We start from the raw sequence: 18,224 nt of genomic DNA, 5'->3' as shown, positions 1-18,224 counted from the left end.
ACCCTGATGTTTATAGTGGCATTATCAACAAAGCCAAACTATGGAGAGAGCCCAAATGCCCACTGACTGATGAACGGATAAGAAAAGATGTAGTGTGTGTATATATATATATATATATATATACATACACACACACACACATATATATATACACACACACACACACAATGGAATATTACTCAGCCATCAAAAAGAATGAATGACGACATGGATGGAGCTAGAGTGATGATGCTAAGTGAAGTCAGTTACAGAAAGACAAATACCATATGATCTCAGTCATATGTGGAATTTAAGAAAGAAAACAGATGAACATATGGGAAGGGGAAAATAAAGAAAGGAGAGGGAAAGAAGCCATAAGAGACTCTTAAAGACAGAGAACAAACTGAGGGTTGATGGAGAGAGGTGGGTGGGGGACCAGCATTAAGGAGGGCACTTGCACTGAGCACTGGGTGATGTAAGTGATGAACCACTGAATTCTACTCCAGAAACCAATATTGCACTGTATGTTAGCTACCTAAAATTTAAATAAAAGAAAAAGAGCTATGATTTAGGACAGACTAGTTAAAGAAGGAAGGAAGGACGGGAGGGAGGGAAGCAGGAAGATGGAGAGGGAGGGGAACAGGGACAGAGAGACAGCAGGATTCCCTGCCATTATTTGGGGCATTCCAATATCCTGATCTTATATTACAACACTAGATAAGGTATTATTTATCTGCCCATCTCCATATTTATTTTTCATTTAATAGATAATTTGCATAAAATAAGCATGCTCTATAATTAAAACTCATGTTGGAACTAATTTCTATGACGTATTCACTTCTTAGAAAAACCACAACTATATACTGATGTTTCACTCCAAGTAAATTCTTAAAGTAAGTATTTTGCAGCTTAAAGATACTCTGAAAACTTAACAAAAGAAGCTGCATGTGCTAATCAAATCTAGATATATAGAGTAAGAAAATTTTATAATTTGGGGGTGGGATGGTTTCTTTTCTTTTCTTTCTTTTTTTTTTTTTTGACATTTTGACACTTTGACCCCCATAGCCCAATGCGGGGCTTGAATTCACGACCCTGAGATCAAGACCTGAGCTGAGATCAAGAGTTGGATGTTCAACCGACTGAGCCACCCACGTGCCTCTGGGATGGTTTCCTGAAAGGGACATGAAAGCTCCTTAAAAGTGACATCACGTCAGTCTTTTGAGGAGGGAGCAGAATTAGGTGTAGCAGAGTAGATGATGAAGCAAGGCTCAAGAACTAGTTCTGCGAGGACATATTAGTATTTAACCAGTAAAGCATTTTACCTCGCTGTACTCTAGTTTTGTCATCAATAAAGTAAGCAGGTTGTAGTACCAATTATTTGTTTCTCTTCTGGCTGTAAAACTCAATAATTTCATGAAACTATCTTAAAATAACTAACAATAGGGATAATATGTGAGGAAAGCTGGAGAAACAAAAGCTCTAGTCTCCTTAGAGAAAACACCCCCACATCAAACACAAATGACAATAACCTGTGTGCTGATTTAACCTGGGAACCATCAATAAATTCTGATGGCACAGTAGGTGCAGGACTAGTCACTGCAGAAAACATAAAAATGGGCTGGCGAGTTTACAGGAGAACAAAGTATCCAACAACACAGCAGGACATAAAATTTTCCTTTGAGAATAAAAAATATGTGCACTGCCTTTTAACTCCAGGTTCCCCAAAACCACCAAGTCCAGTGCCAAATTATTTCCAACCAAATGCTAAAAATCTGACAGTGGTAAGAATGAATAGTGACTTGATCTGCACCAATAAACACACATACACACAAATTATAGAAACTGAGGACAGCCCATCGGCTAAAACAGAAATTTGCGTCCCTTAAAAAAAAAAAAAGTAAAGTAGAAACTATTGACACAAAACTGGAAAAGTTGAGGTATGAGTTAATATCTAAAAACTTCACTCAAATTTTATTGAATGTTTAGAGGCTTTTTAAAAATATAGTACTATTAAAATCAATAAGGATAAGTAAGTTCAACTTCTGGTCATGACTGAAGTCGCCACACAAAATGCCAAGGACAATGATAACATACAAAGATTAATACAAACAAACTACATATATACACTGCAGTCACTTCTACTCACCAATGTATGGGTAGTTCTGGAATGTGAAATAAGGTAAGAACGAAAAGTTGAAAGCAAACACATTTGAAAGCAAGTCAAATGTTTGTATTGTCAGACAACGTGATCCTCTATGTAGAGAAACCTGAGAAATCTACCCCCTCCAAAAACTACTGGAACTAATAAACACACTGAGGTTAAGTCACAGCTTATAAGGCCAATAGTAAAAGTTAACTTGTATCTCTATATACTACCAATAATTCGAAAGTGAAATTGAGAAAACAATTCTACTCATAAGAGCTTTAAAAAAAACCAAACTCCTTAGCAATAAATTTAGCAACAAAAACAAATCTATTCACTGAAAGCTACCAAACCGATCTAATATATAAGTTTATATACAGAAATGCAAAGAATGTAAAGTAGGCAAAATGATTTTGAGGAAGAAAGGAAGGTAGAAGGAATTTTATAACCCAGTTTCAAAAAACTTGCTATAAAGCTACAGTAATCAAGATGATGTGGCTATTGGTCTAAAGATGGACATTTACATCAGTGCATCAGAATAGAGAGTCCAGAGATAAACCCTTCCATTTATGACAAACTGATTTCAGACAAAGGTACCACCAGTGAATTATATGAAGGAAAGAAGAGACCACATGGCTGTCTAACTGTCCCAGCACCCCTTGTTGAAAGACTATCCTTTCCTCTATAGAACTATAAAACTTCTCGAAGAAAATATTAGGAGAAAATCTGTTTTGACCTTGGGCTAGGCCAAGATTTCCTACATGACATCAAAAGCATAATCAATAAAAAAAAAAATTCGATTAACTGCACCACAAAATTAAAAAGTTCTGCTCTTGAAAAGGTATCACTAAGAAAATGAAGACATGCCACAGACTGGGAGAAAACACTTGCAAATCTGATAGAGCACTTGTACCCAGAATATATAAAAATTTCAGTAACTCCTAACAAGAAGACAACACAGGAAAAATGGGCAAAAGATTTTAATAGACATTCCACCACAGATGTAAGACAACTAACACACACGAAAAGATGCCCAATGTCATTAGTCTTTAAGGAAATGCAAATTGAAAACCACGATAAGATACCACTACACATCTGACAGAATGGCTACAGTTTTGAAGGCTGACATTATCAACTGTTACCGAGGAAGAAAAATTGAAAGCTTCCCACCAGTCTTGTGGACATGTAAGACAGTACAGCTACTTTAGAAGAGTCCAGAAATTTCTTAAACAGTTAAACATAAACTTACCATTTATGAGCCACCAACTCTACTAGATATTAGCATAAGAGAAATGAAAAGCATGTGTCCAAACAAAGACCTGCACATGAATGTGACAGAAGTGTTATTCATAACAGTCCTAAACTGGAAAAAATCCCAATGTCCACCCACTGTGGAATGGATAAACAAATATGATCTACTTACACAATGAAATACTATTAAACAATAAAAAGTAACCAACCACCAATATATTCCACAACATCAAGGAACCTCGAAAACATGATGTTAAGTGAAAGAATTCTGACACAAGAGATCACATATTTATGAAATCCCCAGAAAAGACAAATCTGTATACACAGACAGCACATCACTAATTGCCTAGGGCTGGGTACAAGGACTGATCACAAAGGTCCCTGAGGGAACTTTTTAGAGTGATGCAAATATTCTAAGACTGGACAGTGGTAATGGTTGTACAATTCTATGAATTGGTGAAAAATTATTAAATTTTACACTTACGGATAAATCTTACGGCATGTAAATGAAGTGTTTATTTTTTTTTAAAGTTTGATGTAAGCCTAGTAAAACATACAGTCTCCCTAGAAATGAAAATGTGATAGTTTACAAGATATAACTGCTTTGTGTGATTCCCAATACAATTAAAGTATAAAACTTCGTGAACAATACAATTCTTATTCATTTTATTCTACAACGAATGTCTTCTTAATATCACACAATGATTTCAAAAAGAGCCTCATAAGCTGAACATTCACATACCAATTCTCATGTGATATACAAACTGTTAAAATAATATTCTCCATCTTATATTTAAATTTAAAAGAAAATTACTCAAGTCATACTGTAGTACTTCATCCACCTTAGGTCTAGATTTTATCACAGAACCATGGAACCATATAAGACACTGAGCAGGCATTAAAACAAAAGCAAAATTTCATACTCATTCAATGAACAAATATAGAGCATCAATGATAGACCAGGAAATGGCTGGGCATTGGAGATACAATGACGAGTAAAAAGAGAGGTGGGTCCTATCTACATCCTTCCAATTCTACTGAACAAACATTAAGCAAGTTCCCTACCAAAGTCCTCATATAGATCAATGACTTATTTGAGCAGCAAGATTTGTGGACTATTTCTCAATGAAAAAGTATTAGTTCAATTTGTAAAAAAGAGACCTGGAGATGGAAGCTCAAAATGCTTTGTTCTTAAAATGTTCCACAACAAAAAAATAGATTAATAGTAAAACCACTTCCAAAGACTAATAACGGTACTTCTAACACATGCTTTCCTTAAAAAAAAATATGTACAATGAGTTCAGCTCTCAGAAACATAAAAATGCTTGAGGCAATTAGGCAAGGAACACCAACGGCAGTATCTCCAATCTTAAGGCGACACTGAGTACTTCACGTTAATCAGATGATTTCAAGTGTGGCTATTTGAATCACTCCAGCCTGGCTTTGCCTCCTATCCCCGCCTGCATGCCAGTGATCATGACCTTCTTGAGTTCCCTACAGTACATCATATCTCTTCAGGGTTTTTGAACATGCTATTCCCACTGCCTACCACATTCTCTGCAAACCCCTTCTCTCTCCCTGGCCCTGATGTAACCGTACAGTTTCAGTCCACGTCCCAGCTTAGATCTCCCCTGAAGTCCCCTGGTCCCCTGCTCTAGGTTAAGGCTCCTGGCACTGCCTCCGCAGGTACCGCGGGCTTTCCTTCTCAGAACTCCTAGAACATCCGGGCGCCTGGGTGGCTCAGTTGGTTAACTGACTGCCTTCGGCTCAGGTCATGATCCTGGAGTCCTGGGATCGAGTCCCGCATCGATCCATGCTTGGCTTGGCAGGGAGTCTGCTTCTCCCTCTGACCCTCCTCCCTCTCATGCTCTCTGTCTCTCATTCTCTCTCTCTCTCAAATAAATAAATAAAATCTTTAAAAAAAAAAAAAGAACTCCTAGAACATCCAATTACAAATGACACATATGACTCCAGTATTGGCAAATATATTCCCAGAGCCTAGGAAAGGCTCTAGCATCTAGTTTGGAACTCAATAAATATCTGTTAAATAAATGGCATTCAGGTAAAATATGGGTAAGCATACTCGTGATTTCTTGCTTCACGTATTATTTTGTAGTGAAATCTCTTTTCCTTGGTATATAGATTTAACTTATTTTGCACTCCTCATTACCGACATTTCCAAAGTAGTTCCTAGACTTCATTTCTTCATATTTTCTCCTGTTTTTTTTTCCCCCCTTAAAAAAAGGTATTATTTAGAGGCACCTGGGTGGCTCAGTCATTAAGTGTCTGCCTTCCACTCAGGTCATGGTCCCAGGGTCCTGGGATCGAGCTCCACATCGGGCTTCCTGCTCAGCGGGGAGTCTGCTTCTCCCTCTCCCACTCCCCCTGCTTGTGTTCCCTCTCTCACTGTCTTTCTCTATCAAATAAATAAATAAAATCTTTAAAAAAAATCATTTAATATAGAATACATCTGATTCCTATAAAGACTTGTAATGTATAATCTACAGGGGGACAGCAAAAATATGGTGAAAGATGTCAACCTGAAAGGAATAACAAACACACAAAACTAAAGTAACACAAAGTGCTATTAATATTTTATATAGTCTAATTAAGAGCAATCTGCAGATACCAATCAACTAAAAGAAGTGTAATGTTAAAAAAAAATGTTGTGTTCTTTTGAATTCTAGTTTCTTTTGTGAACAAAAGGTCAGAATGAATAACTGAGATAATTTCTTGTAAGGTTATCTTTCTGTCCAACCTCATGTTCCTGAATAGAACATTAAATTTGCTCATAAAGCATTGTGTCAACTTTATGACTACAAGGAGACTCTATTCTACTTTTAACAGCATATTCCCATTTAACTAGATAACTCAATGAGTCAATTTAAAATCCTTTGGAATATAAGAGTTTTATAGTCTAATGGGTACAGAAACCATAATTGTTAACCGAAATAATTCTAACCCGTATTACAAGTTTCCATGTTTTTACCAACAGAGATTTCAGGATAAGTAGATTCCCAAATTAAACTATTAAAATTTAATTGCAACTGTCAAAACTAACTTTTCTTTAAGATCCACATAAACTGTCTTACTATTTATTCTTTTCTACTTCAGGAACATTTTCACGAAAATAGAATAACAGGCTTAAATTGAACTTAATTATCCCTAGACAGACACCACAATTTCTTCTTAATTATACTCTGCATCTTCCCCCAACTCCTTAATACCCCAGGGAGCATTAACGAGTTTTCTTCCCTTGATCACACATCTATTTGGAACATATTCACATCCTTAATCAATGCTGGCTGGTGCACCAGGCATCCATCCCCATGCCCATATGCTCACCGAAGGACATACACCTATCAAGCGACTCAGTACAGTAGATCTTCTCACAAACCTGCTGTGCAGATTTGGTTTTATTTTTGTTTTCTGGTTGAACTGTCTGTTTTCCCATCTACTTATTTATCTATCTAGTTATTTTTCCTCTGGTCAGAAAAAAATCTCAGAAAATAAAGGATTCCAAAAATCTACCCTGAGAACAGAGACTAGAACTAAAACGTAACATCTGAAACAACCAGCAGAGCCACCTCAAACATAGCTTACTAAATTGAAAAGTACATAAAAAAAATTTTTTTAATTTAAGAACAATTTTATAAAAACAGAAGCTATCCTGTAACTTTCCGAAAGCAATGATAGAACTTTCAATCTATACATAGCCCACGGTCAAGAGAGGCAGGTATCTATACTTCTTCAAAGTTCAACACCAGTAATTAGTATTGTAAAGCTTAGGAGTCTTTTTCATAGCATTTCTAAGGAATCTTGGAAACACAGGCTCTTACAAGGAATCTGTGACTGACTAGCTGTGTAAACATGAGTATCTATCACCAGGAATAGCCTCAGCAGGAAGATGAAGGGGTTGGTGTTTAGAAGACAGTCTCTTTAAAAAAACAAAACAAAAACAAGACCCTTTACAGATTCCCACAGGACAAGAGTATACACTCTTAGTACCTGTTGCTTAAAAACAGTAACAACCAAATGTACCACAAATTCCAACACCTAATTGTTCAGCTAGTGATGTAGACGAATTATGAAATAATTGAGTATATCTGAAAATCTGAAATAACAGATGTATGCTATATTATTTTTTCAGTGTTTAGATAATGTTTGGGTTAAACAGAGGTCAATGGATCCTTAGCAATAACCCTACTTGTCTCTCTCCCACCACAGGCCAAGGCCATCTGCTCAGAAACTGTGATCCATACAAATACATTCCTATCATCCCCTAACATTCCCGAAGTTTATTAGTCTATGATGGCTACCTCTTCCAGGTAAGAACAGAATGGAATGAAAGAATCACAAGGCAGAGATAAATATGGTCAACTCCTGGTCACCCACTAGGACATTCTCTAGTGCCTTAGAATTCTTTTGCTTCCTGACTGAATGCCCTGTAACACACATTAAGTCTTCACTCCTAAGAACATGAATGGAGGGGAGTATGTTTGAGAAACTCAATACCTGGATTTGTTATCTGAAACTGTATGACTTGATAATGTTCTACAGGTAATCATAGGTGACTCTGGCTCCACTGTTATGTCTTAGTACCTACCCCTTGCCCCGTTTATGAAGTCTCTACTGCTTAAGAACCAGCAACAGCTCCCAAATGCCTATCACAAGAAGCTTCAGCTTTTTTGCCTGGCTTCCAAAGTTAGCATAATCTGGGCTCAGGCTACATATTCAAATAAATTTGACATAACCTTAAGATCAAAGCCTTACAACAAAGACAGCATCAACAAGGAAAACTAGAGCCCAATTTCATTCCTTAATACAGAAAAAAAATGCTAAACAATAAACAAAATATTATCAAACCCACCGGGATATTAAAAAACAAAATATAACACAGAATTGAGTAGAGTTTATCCAAGAATAACTTGATGGTTCAACAATAGAAAAATAATCAATATAATTCATTATTTCATAAAATAAAAAGCCAAGAGCATCTGATACAAAACCCTAATGTTACACGGAAAGATGCTAAAAGGACTTGGTGTGTTTAGTTGCTGTTTGTTTAGCTTCCTATGGCTGCTGTAACAAATCACCACCAACTTGATAGCTTCAACAAGAGAAATGTATTTACTCACAAGGTCTGCAGACAGTGGCATTGGGGCAAACCCTTAGTGTCCGCAGGGCTGTGCTCTCTGGGAATCTACTTCAGCATTTCTTGACTCGTGGCCCTATCTTTAGGGATCCCATCAACTTCTCCGATGTAGGTCTGTCAAATCTCCTCTGCCTCTCATAGGACATCTGTGATTATGTTTAGAGCCTACTCAGGTATTCCAGAATATTCTCTCCATCTCAAGATCCTTAACTTCATCAAATCTGAAAAGACACTTTCCCTTTTAAGATAATATGTACAATGCCCAGGGATTATTACCTGATATTCTGGGGGACCGTGATTCTACCTACCACACTTTTCCTTAAAAAAAAAAAAAAAAAAAGCTTTATTCTCGGTATTAGTTTGCGAGATCTGCCGTGCAAAATACCACACACTGGATGGCTTAAACAACAGAAATTTATTTTCTCACAGCTCTGGAAGACGTTCAAGATCAGGTGCCAACAGAGTTGGTTTCTACCGAGGCCTCTCTCCCTGGCTTACAGGTCACCCCGCCTTCTTGCTTTGTCTTCATGTGGCCTCTTCTGTGCAAATGTATCCCTGATGTCTCCTCCCCTTCATAAAAGGACACTAGTCATATTGGATTAGGGACCTACCCTTATGACCTCATTTAACCTTAATTACCTCTTTAGAGGACCTATCTCCAAATGCAATCACATCAGGGGCTAGGGCTTCAGCATACGAATTTTGGAGAAACAAGTGAGTCCACAACACTCTCTAAAAAGGTTCATATCAGGGGAGAGTCAAGGCCCTAGTCAAGGCAAGTTAAAATGTCCTCATGACAAAAAACCGAATGCAAGTTTTTTTTTGAGCCCTTATTACTCTAGAACTGGCCCTAAAGGGTTCTCCGAGTGTTTATTCTTTGTTCTACCCTATCTCACAAGAGACTGCTTCCTACACCTATGACTCCACTTTCCCTGCTTCCAGAAAACATATGCCAAACCTACATCAGGGAAACTCCAACAGTAAGCCCATGTACTGTCCTTAAGGTCCAAATAAAAACCTGTTAATTTTGTTTACTAAGTTGGGTCAACTTACTTAGAAAATTGTGTGGTGTTTTCATTAGTAAGTATGCTTAGAAACTGTGCAAGGCAAAACTGTTTTCAATGGTATAAATTTGTAAACAACTGAAATCTACACAGTAGTATTTGTAATGAGTTTACTGTTAAGAATGGTTGATTTGGGGTGGTGGAATTGGGGGGATTTTCTTTCCTTCTTTATACTTGCCAGTATTTTCTAAATCTTCTATAATGGTCATCTATTACTTTCAGAATTAAAAAACTCTTTTGTAAAAATATATGTCATTGTTTCTTAACGGCTATTGAATGACGGTGTGTAGTCAAAAGTATCTTTAAAAGGATCTATTAAAACCTATCCCTCCCCAAATCTTTGTGAATCTTACAAACCTAATTTAAAAGTTTTCACTTTTTTGCTACTTCAGCTTATAATGCAGGAATTATAAAAGAATGAAAACTTGAACAAAATTACAATTCAGAACTGGTATGTTTAATTTATATGCACTTTAGAAAGTTCCATGCTAGACATGTATAAAATGTACTGGTGTTTAATTATGCTGTTTATAATAATTTGGTGAAAATATGGGTCTTCAATAAATACATTACCTAATGTTCTAAAATCACTTCTATGATAGGGTGTCTGAGTGGCTCCGTCAGTTAAGCAGCTGACTCTTGGTTTCAGCTCAGGTCATGATCTCAGGGTCCTGGGATCGAGCCCCAAATCTGGCTCCCAGTTCAGTGGGGAATCTGCTTGAGATTCTGTCTCTCCCTCTCTCTCTACACCTCCCTCGCTCCCATGTGCACACATGCACGCTCTCTCTCTAATAAATCTTAAAAAATATAAAATTAGTGCATATTATTGAATGCTCTTAGAAGATTGAGTATGTATCTTTTTTATTTTTGTAAACTACACAGTGACTAGGGATTTAATAAATCTGTTAATAAATGACTGTCTATGGTGATAATACACTTTATTTTTTTTATGGTTTTTTTTTTTTTTTTTTTATAAGCCTGCTTTCTTTTAGAGAATAATTGTGGTATAACTTGTTGCGGAGCCTTAGGATATACGAAAGCAGAGTGAACCCTTTTTATTATGAGAAATTCAGAGACCTTCAGAATACCTTAATAATTACCATTTAAGCACTTCTTGATAATTATTCTGCTAATGATGAGTTGTAAAGCTGCCAGAGTCAAACTGAGATGTGAATGCCAGGCTCCTCCACTAACCGGCTGACTTGTTGCTTCACATCGGCCTTCCAGCTTTATTTTAGTGTGACTCAAATGTGTGCCCCAGCAAAATGACAAAGGATCACAGGCCCCAGACCTTTGGGTCACCATGCAAATAGCCAGTGAATATCAGGTGTTTATGTAAGGGTATGGGTTCTGTGTTCAGAAGGTCTGTGAAGCTCCTAAAATTGTCTGCTACATTTTGTGTCTATGTGCACACACACTTTTTTCTGACAAGAGTTCTGTAGCATTTATGAGTACTGTCAAGTCTACAAATCCACAAAGATTAAGGACCAGTGGATTCATAACCCCTTCAGAGGTCTGCCATCTCATTTCCTTAATAGACAGCACATACCTCAGGAGGGATGAAGACACCATGTGGGTTTATCAGTCTCATTTTAATTTTACAGTCCAGAAAATGTGTAGCCTTTCCATAATATGCTGTATTCCTTTTTTAAAAAATGTGAATTCATATTTCAATGCAAATGCAGTGTCAATGAATGTGATTGATAAAATGTGAATGATGCTTTATATAGTTCTATTATCTGTGTAGTCAGCAACATATAAAGATGGAAGTATACAAAGAAAGTTTATTTACATTAAAGATAATAACCTCTGAATATTTTCAGTGTTACAGCTAGTACTGATGCATTATGGCCAAGTTAAAAAGACACTGGTGAAGACTATATTCAATATTTTGTTAATGCAGGTATAGCATTTAGTTTAAAAATAAATGGCTTTTTCCCTTATTCTCATTTGTTTATAATCGGTATTTTTAATATTTCCTAATTATTTGTAGATCAATTCGGAGTTTTTTTTTAATTAAAGATTTCCTTTGTGAGGAAAATTTTGGTATAAATATTGGAAGACAAACTGAGTGCCTAGAAGAAAAACAGTTTTTCCCTTCTTACTATCGAGATTAGAATAGAAAAGCAGCTCTTGAGGTTGCCTCCTGTGGGAAAGGAAAAGCTTTAACATTTACGGAATTTAATATCAAGGGGACAGTTGTTCTGCAGACCATTACAACACTGATAATTTTCTGCAGTTTAGACAGATTAGAGGTTTAATCCTAAAAGAACACAGTGTCCAATATTTTTGGATGCAATGGTTTTACATACAAAAGAAGCATATTAACATTAAGGAAATCCTTTTTCTTTCGATACATATTTTCAACCATTACATAAAGTTTTTATTATTGGAAAAAGAATAGACAGCAAACTGATCAGATTTCACATCGAGGAGAAAATTTGAATTTTTAGAGTTTTTATTTGTAATATTTCCTGTTGTGTTTCTATTAATTCAGAAAATTATTTTACTCACGTCTCAATTATCTGCATTACAAAAATGAGAAAAAGCTGATCACATAAACCACATGTAATGTCTATGTGTGTACAATGCTTACATGGACCAGAAAGGGTTTTTTTTGTGCTTTCAGTGGAAACATAAGACAAATCTGATGTTCTCATAGAAACAGGTTTTTGCGGTTTTTTTAAGATTTATTTATTTTTATTTGAGAGAGAGAGAGAGAGAGAGAGATTGTGAGTGGTCTCTTGACCCTGAGACCATAACCTGAGCAGAAGTCAAGAATCGGATGCTTAACGGACTGAGCCACCAGGCACCCCACACTAAGTTTATTTCTAAAAATACTGACCACAAAGAACTACATGGCTGAAGTTTTATTATGGGCACCCTAAAACAAGTAGTTAGAAGTATCAGATATATTTCCAGTATTCTTCAATTCCTATAATCATTAAAGTTCTAACATGGTTTGCTGATAGATAGCCTTCACTGTTTGTACTGACTTATGTCACACGAAGACAAACCTGGAAATCCAGTTAGTTCTCTTAAACTAAACAAGGTTGGGATTATAAAATGTGATGAATTCATTATCTAATTTCAACAAAATACCAAGAATAATTTCTTGAAATAGTATATAGTTGGTATGTTTGGTATTGTTTTTTTAAATCAGAAGTTCTATTACACTGATCACCCCGGCCCCCACTTTACACTCTCCTTTATCCATCTGCCCCAACGAGCACATGCATGCTGTTTCAGCACCTCCCCATCACTGGAACCTCATTTCTCATCTTCAAGCTCCTTGCTAGCGCAAAAAGCTCCAGCCCCAGGTAACCAGAGCCACCACCACTGGCTTAGGTGTGTGGGTTTATTTACTCCTACTCCTCAAGTAGAAGGAGTAGAAGGGTGCCTGCAGAGGGGATTCCTGCTTCTATTCCTAGAACTCTATGCGGGGAAAGTAGTTTCTGGGTTCTCAAATTGGAACTCTGACCGCATTTCTTCATCAAACCACTGCTACAGACGGTTGCCCCACTCTAGGCGCTATTTATATTACTCTGAGTGACATTACGGATCAAGTCAACTTTGGAGAGCTGAACAGAAATCCAAATGGTATTTCCCAGATTTTTTTTCAGGAGAAAGAAGTTAGAATTAATACACTGATGGTTAACTAAGTATGCTGGGTAGGAGGCCCTGTACTGAGGTGGTTTACATATATTCTCATTTAATCAACACACTGAAATGGGAATTATCACTAACAAGTCATAAGAAAACCAGAGAAAGCTAAGTTAACTTGCCAGGGTTGGAATTCAAATGCAGTTCTATCTGATCCATGTGTGTCCCCTCAGCCGCCACACATCATTGTCTTCTGTGTATATTTCAAGTTTTAAATACCATTGTATAACACAATCTTTAATACCACTGTATAATATAATTATCTTGAGTTGTTGATTGTGTGTTTAAAATGTAGTTTTTGTTTTTCGTTTTTGTTTTTGTTTTTTTTTTTAAGATTTATTTATTTATTTTAGAGAAAGACAGAGCAAGCAAGCAAGCGCATGAGGGCTTGGGGGGTGGGGAGCAGAGGGACAGAGAGAATCTCAAACAGACTTCCTGCTGAGCACTGAGCCCTGAGCTCTGAGCTCTGAGCCCTGAGCCCTGAGCCCCGAGCCCCGAGGGGTCTGCGGCTCCAGCTCGATCCCAGGACCCTGAGATCATGAACTGAGCCAAAATCAAAAGTTAGACGCTTAACTGACTGAGCCACCCTGGCGGCCCTAAAATATAGTTTAAAATAGAGATAGCTGAACCTTTTTTGATCTTCAAAATCCATGTATTTAAAATTTTGCATATATTTTAAAAAGCAATTAAAAAATGTCTGTATATGCGATTTGAACCTTACTACAATTCCTTACACAAACTTATATGAATTACTAATGAGTAAAAATAGCAAGCTCAATAATAATTATTACCAAATTCTTATACTTAACATGATCTCCTGGTAATATATCAGGCAATAAACTGAAATTTTTCTAAGTTAATGGCAATTTCAAATAACAGTAAATTTTATACTTTACTTTTCATCCCCTAAATCTCTAGTCAAATCTTTGCAAAAAGAAAGGAACCTATACCATTTTATTTTCTCTGTAGAGATACTTTATGGGCTATGAGAACAGTTTCACACTTGCTACTTTTATTATATAAAAGAAGTATACTACTGTTTTGTTTTAAAATTTTACAAAATTGGGATGCCTGGGTGGTTTAGTCAGTTCAGCATCCAACTCCTGACTTTGGATCAGGTCATGATTTCAGGGTCATGAGATCGAGCCCCTAGTCAGGCTCCATGCTCAGCAGGCAGTCTGCTTGAGGATTCTCTCTCTTCCTCTGCCCCCCCCCCACATGTGCACACTCTCTCTCTCTCAAATAAATAAATCTTTTAAAAAAATAAATATAATTTTACAAAATTGTTACCAAACTGTATATTACATTTTGCAACTTGCTTTAAAAAAAATCAGCACTGCTTTTTGAAATTTATCCATGTTGGTAATATAGAAGTCAAATTTTTCATTTTGACTGTTATATCTCAGGGTACAAAGAAACCCCTTTAATCATCTGCTTAGAAGAGGCCATCATATTGTTTCACTTTGTCGCTATTACAAGTATAATGATCATCCTATATATATATATAATACTTTCTGGTGTTGACACATGGAGGCATGAACTTCAGGGTCATAGGGTTGTGCATCTCCAAAATTACTAGGTGTTAGGTAATTGCTTTTTAAACTGCCTATACCAATTTACTTTGCCACCAGAAATGTATAAAGAGCTCTCATTTCTCTACATAAATACTTGGCAGTATCAGACCTTTCCATTTTTGTCAATTTGATGGGTATGCCAAATGCTATCTCATCCATGTTTGTTACCTGATACTCCATTGGTTCATCAATGAAATTTATTACTGATATAAAAATTTATTTTTCTTAATGCTGACACTGTATTGTGATGGTATTTACATTTTTTTTTTTTTAAGATTTTATTTATTTATTTGACAGAGAGAGACATAGCGAGAGCAGGAACACAAGCAGGGGGAGTGGGAGAGGGAGAAGCAGGCTTCCCGCAGAGCGGGGAGCCCGATGTGGGACTCGATCCCAGGACCCTGGGATCATGACCTGAGCCAAAGGCAGACACTTATTGACTGAGCCACCCAGGCGCCCGGTATTTACATATTTTAATGGTCATTTTCAAGTTGCTATAACTTAAACATTTAAAAAATTGAGCTTTTAAGTCTGGAAATATAATTTCTCCCTCTTAGGAAATGTTCTAGTTTCACCACTAGTTAGGACAATATCTGTTAAAAAGTCCTTGGCCTATTCAACACAAACTTACCTGGTTTTGAGGATTCTATTGATTAAAAAGAAAAGTACTTCTAAGTTTTATGCTATAAAAACATTTGGCACAATATTAAAGACATTAAAAGTACTTACAATGTCATCTTTTCACACACACCTCAATAAAATTAGTAATTCCATCCTCTGCATACTGAAAGCACTTTATACATCATTTATTTTAATCAGCCTAGTGCTGGTTTGTTGCTCCTTTATTAAATTAGTTCTTCTAAGGCTGGGATCACTGTGTTGTAATACCTTTCAATATAAAACATATCTTTAAGGTACAAAACATTAGAGCACCCTAGAAGTTTCTCTTTATGTCCCCTTCCAGTGCTGTGTCTTCAAGGGTAAATACTACCCTGACATCTAACAACACAGACTTGAACTTTATATAAGTAAAATTATGTAACGTGTTCTTTTGTCTTTGGCTTCTTTCACTCAACACTGTATTTATGTGATTCATCCATAGTGTTAAATACAGCTGTAGTTCTTATACTGCCATTGATGTATAGTATTTCATTGTATCACCATACTACAATGTATTTATCCATTCTACTGTTTGTGGGCATTAGGTTAGTTTCTATATTGGGGCTCTCATGAAGAGTATTGCTATGAACAACACTGTTCATGTCTTTTGGGGAACATGTATCTGTATGTCTGCTGGGTATATACCGAGAAGTGGGATTTCTGGGTTACAAGGCACATGTATGTTCAATTTTACAAGATAATGACAAACAGTTTCGCAAAATGGACTACCAAAGCCTAATTTCTGCACTCACTCATTCATTCATTCTTTCCCTAATTTTGAAAAATGCATCAAACAAAAATGTGTTAAGGTACTATACTTGACCCTGGTGCGTATGGTCAACACCATGTTCCTATATCTCCACAGCAATCATTCCTTCCTACATTCATTTTCCTGAAAACCTAAGTTAAGCCAGGCATTGTGGCATTGTTCTACATTTGGAGACCATCAAATTAATAAGAAGGACAGACTCCTCGCCCTCACGGTACTTACATTCTAATCAGGAGGAAAACAATAAAACATAGGTAATAATAAATTTTAAAAAGATATAATATCAAAAAGGAGAAAATGCTAGTGAAAAAAAATTAAGTGGAACAATGGGGAAGAATGTGGGCATATTTTAGATACAATGCACAGGGAAGGTGTCTCTAAGAAGGTAAAATAAGTTTCTGAAATAAGGAAGTAGTGATAAAGGTAGTGAGAAGTAGTTACATTTAGCATCTACATATTCTGGAAGTAGAGATAAAATTATTTGTGATGGGTTGGATGTGGGGTGTGAATACACTGATTATGATAGACTATTCATAAATGTTTGACTGGATGAATAACAATATCTAATAACAAGTTTGTAGAATGATCTATTACCTGTCAACAAATGCACACTAATTTATTAGGCAGTCTTCAAAGTACTGAGTATGTCCTCTATAATAATACTTAGGTTGTATTTCAAATATTCCTCTGTTGTCATCCCAACAGTCAGTCGATAGTAACTTCGTAAACAAAGAATGATTCTTCTTTCCAGAAAAAAGATTTATAAATGAAACAAATAAACATGAATATGTCTGTATATGCATGTTTGTGTCTGTATATATATATATATATATACACACACATAATCTTAATAACGCCAAATGCTTAAACTTAACAAAGCAAGTAACTATATAAAATGTTATTTTCTAATTTATATGTCACCATTTTGATACATGAGTACTAGCAATATCTTAAAGACTGCCAAATCTGCCAAGTTTTTTTTTTTTCCCCCAGTACATAAAAACAAGTCTTTTAAGGGGCACCTGGGTGGCTCAGGTCATGATCCCAAAGTCCTGGGATCGAATCCTGTGTCTGGCACCCTGTTCAGTGGGGAGCCTGCTTCTCCCTCTCCCTCCACCCCTCCCCGGACCCCCCCCCCCAACTTGTGCTCTCTTTCTCTCCCTCTCAAATAAAATAAAATCTTAAAAAAAAAAACCCTTTAGGAAGTGCCTTGAGAAGTAAATTTTAAATGTTTTTTAAATTTTAAATGTTCTAATAAGCATACTATGACTTATGCTAAAGTTTTACACACTGTGCTACTATTACCAATTGCTATTGTATTTCTAGTGTTGACTTTTTTCTTAGTGTTTTGATTTTAATTTATGACAACTCAACAAAGAGGCAGGTAACTTGGGTTTAAGTTGAGTAATACCACCACATACTAGCCAATACCACTAACAGTATGAATGGATAAATAACAAATAGGTCTCTAACTCTTCTAGCCTACTTTTTGCTCTACAAAATAAGAATAGCAATACTTTCATGTTACTTCTTTAGAACTAAAAATCATATAGAATCCCCAATAGCTTTGGTTTTATTATGCCAAGGAACACTATCTGGAAAATCAGTCTTAACCGACAGATTTGGCACGCCAAAATGGCAGCCTATGCGATAAGTAGTCAGTTAAGACAACCTTTTCTCTTGTAAAACGACGAGAATCTTAAGTGCCCGGTTTACAAAGCCTTGGTATATACTTATCCAGAAAGCGTTATACCTGATCCTTGTTTCTATAAAGAAAGTAGGGGGAAAAAAAGAAAATGAAAATTTCCACACAGAATTAGAAGTATTAATCTAATTGTAGAGCTTTGAAAGGCTTTAGAGTAAGACAGAAAAAAGTAGAATGACTATGGGAAAGGAATCAAAGTTGAGTATGTTAATAACTCAGAAAAGAAAGTAACAATCTGGGCACCTGGGTGGCTCAGATGGT

The 18,224-nt window shown here is 36.2% G+C and overlaps 1 protein-coding gene and 1 long non-coding RNA gene across 3 annotated transcripts in view; both read right to left on the bottom strand.

Annotated features, from left to right (window-relative positions):
• COMMD10 (COMM domain containing 10) overlaps window positions 1-18,224 on the bottom strand; it is a 212,669-nt gene that overhangs the window by 78,773 nt on the left and 115,672 nt on the right. The window lies entirely within an intron of this gene.
• On the bottom strand, window positions 1,484-18,214 carry LOC135365337 (uncharacterized). Its single transcript, XR_010412958.1, has 2 exons — window positions 16,853-18,214; window positions 1,484-15,717 (listed from the first exon to the last, which is right to left on the bottom strand). It is a non-coding gene; the product is annotated as an uncharacterized LOC135365337 (long non-coding RNA).

The sequence above is a fragment of the Mirounga angustirostris genome, unplaced genomic scaffold (assembly GCF_029215605.1).
Source record: "Mirounga angustirostris isolate CCGP_5_RB_7025 unplaced genomic scaffold, mMirAng1.0.hap1 SCAF_7, whole genome shotgun sequence".
Taxonomy (NCBI): Eukaryota; Metazoa; Chordata; class Mammalia; order Carnivora; family Phocidae; genus Mirounga; species Mirounga angustirostris.
The sequence above is the reverse complement of the archived record's forward strand: the minus strand, read 5'-3'. Positions and strand labels throughout refer to the sequence as shown.